We start from the raw sequence: 2,734 nt of genomic DNA on the forward strand, positions 1-2,734 counted from the left end.
GCAAAGGGCCAAGAATGGAGATGTAGCTCATTTAGTAACTAGAGAGAAAAGGCCTAGCAAGACCTTGAAGCCCTGATTTCAAACTCTGAGCACGTCAACACACATTCAAGTGCTTGAGCACATGCTTGCATTCACACACATATTTATTCAAAATGCCTTCATATTGGAGTTCTGCATGAATTTCTTTGCTAAAAATATTACATGTGTAAAATAAAAGAAATAAACTCTTCCATCTCAGAACATTTTTATACGTTCTTATTGTAAAAATACTGTACAGAGGGGTAACACTTACATGAGCAAGGTGATGAGTACATTTCCTAACAAGCATTGTTACCTCCTCCTTTATTGTTCCCCTACCATCCCTTCCCTCCCACCTCCACAAGTCCATTAACCTCCTCCCTTTCCCAGCCTCAATTTTAAAGTTCACTTTACAACACAGTGTCTTGTGTATCTCATTGTTACAATAGGTCTACCTGTATACCTATTTAAGCATTTTGGTTTTTTTTTCCTTCCCCTCAGCAAATTAGAGGAGAGTATATGCAAGATGTAGGCGCACCAACTTCAAATACAGTGAAAACAGGTGTTATAGCATGGGGGAGGAACCTATAAAGAAACAAAAAAAAAAAACACACTGAACGTTATAAGTACGTGAGAAACAATAGCAAGAAAAAAACTTGGGTTTCATTTCCCTTAACATAATCTTATCTGGTCATATACACATAACTTTTGACCTTTTCTGCTTATCTCAGACATACATTAGGTATTGAAAATTAGAGAAATCATGGGACCTATGTTTCTTTGGACTTGGCTTACTTCACTTAATAATTTTTTTCCAAGTCTTTCTATTTCCTAACAAATTGGGTGATGGAATGCTTCAGGAATTTTCCTGTGGTCCTTGCTCAGTGGCCATGCTAATCTTCTCTGTATCATTCCAATGTTAGTGTATGTGATGCTGAATTGAGCACAGAACATTTCTATAGATAAATTGTAATTGATTTTCTTAAACTAGACAATTCAACAAAAAGTAAGTTTAAAAGAATTGTCGTCAAATTTTAGAACCATGTACTTCTTACATAAGTACACATTTAAGAATAAAGTCAAGATTGACATGTCAAAAACAAAATAATTCCAGATATTTGTTGTTCAAGAGATGTGTAGGAGGAGGAATTCAATTATTCTATACAAGGGATCTGTCATAATGAACACTGCAACAAGTGTTAAGATTTGTTAAACGTTTTAATGTTTTCAATATATTTAATTTTGGGAATTTGCTTATATATGCCAAAACTGGGACTGTTTGGCAGGTCATAATACTTTTCTATAAAGTATTTAAGATTTATGGTAGCAGATAAGTACTACTAAGTATGTACATTTCAGATTTTATACAAACTTTACTAATGAGAAGTTGCAAAGTCCTTGTGTAAAGGAGCAGAATAAAGAGTTGACTCTGTTAACTACACAGATTCTGTTAAAACTGTAGGCCTTCCTTACTTCATATGTTAGTGAGGAACAAATGATGATATAAGCCATATACAAATTATGAGATGAACTATAAATGGTAAACTTAGTGGGTGATTTAGATACTACTCATAGCCTATAAAATTCTTGTTGAACATCATAATCTTAGTGTTAAATGTAAAGAAATATGGCAATAATAAAATCTAATTTGTAGTACACTTCAAATATTGAAAACACTGGTAATTGTTTTGTTTTTTATTTTATTAATCATTAATATTTCATAATTTGTTTTCTTTATTTTTAGCATTGTTTTCCTTGTTGTAATATAATACAATTTTTGTAAGTTGTCATAAGGAGGTACTTTGAGAAGGTTACTGGGATGGCCACACCATTTTTTATAGGTGTATGTGAATTTATAAAGAGGAAACTTAAGAACAAAATATGTATTTAAAAAATAATCAAGTGGAGTCTGATTCAGGAGTGTTGATATATGTCCACACCTAAAATATTAGCCCTAGGCTGAAGCAGAGTTATTAGAGTTGAGGACACAAAAGTGAGAGACTGTGTTTTGTTTTTTATTTTTATTTTTATTTTGTTGGTCATGGGGTTTGAACTCTGGGGCTTGGTGCTGTCCCTCAGCTCAAGGCTAGTGATACCACTTGAGCCACAGCACCACTTCCATCTTTTTCTGCTTATGTGATGCTGAGAAATCAAACCCAAGGCCTCATACATGCAAGGCAGGCACTCTACCATTGAGCCACCTTCCCAGTACCTGAGAGACTGGGTTTTAAAAAATCATCTAACCAAGATTTGCTTTCTGCTTTGGGTATATAATGAAATAGATGAGTATCTTTTTATGTTTTTGTGCATTGTCATACTTCTAAATTTATATACTAACTTCACCCACTTTATCCTTGTCAAAGTCATGAAATATCTCTGAGAGTTTGCTTCTGTGAAGATTGTTTTTGCATTTAAAATTTCTCCTGAGTCATTTTTATTTTTTTATCAAAATCACTTTATATTTCATGTTGATGGGTATTTACACAGAGACAGGGATATTGAGGATTTAGTTTACCAAATGAACATTAAAATTTGAGCTCAAAAATAAAAATCAGCCTTAACACATATTGTCATATCTTTCCCTACAATGTATGAGGGAGGCTTTTTAGCTACAATTTTCTTGGGCTTCCTAGATTTACAATTCTTAAATCACAGAGACATGCTGTAATGGGAGTAAGATTTTTTGGTATGCTTTGCCCTTCAGACTGTGTTTTTT

The 2,734-nt window shown here is 33.3% G+C and overlaps 1 pseudogene; it reads right to left on the reverse strand.

Moving 5' to 3' along the window:
• Positions 1-852: 852 nt before the first annotated feature.
• Positions 853-965, reverse strand: LOC138808164 (U6 spliceosomal RNA; annotated as a pseudogene).
• Positions 966-2,734: the final 1,769 nt, after the last annotated feature.

The sequence above is a fragment of the Dipodomys merriami genome, unplaced genomic scaffold (genome assembly GCF_024711535.1).
Source record: "Dipodomys merriami isolate MVZ:Mamm:240054 unplaced genomic scaffold, mDipMer1.0.p SCAF_444, whole genome shotgun sequence".
Lineage (NCBI taxonomy): Eukaryota > Metazoa > Chordata > Mammalia > Rodentia > Heteromyidae > Dipodomys > Dipodomys merriami.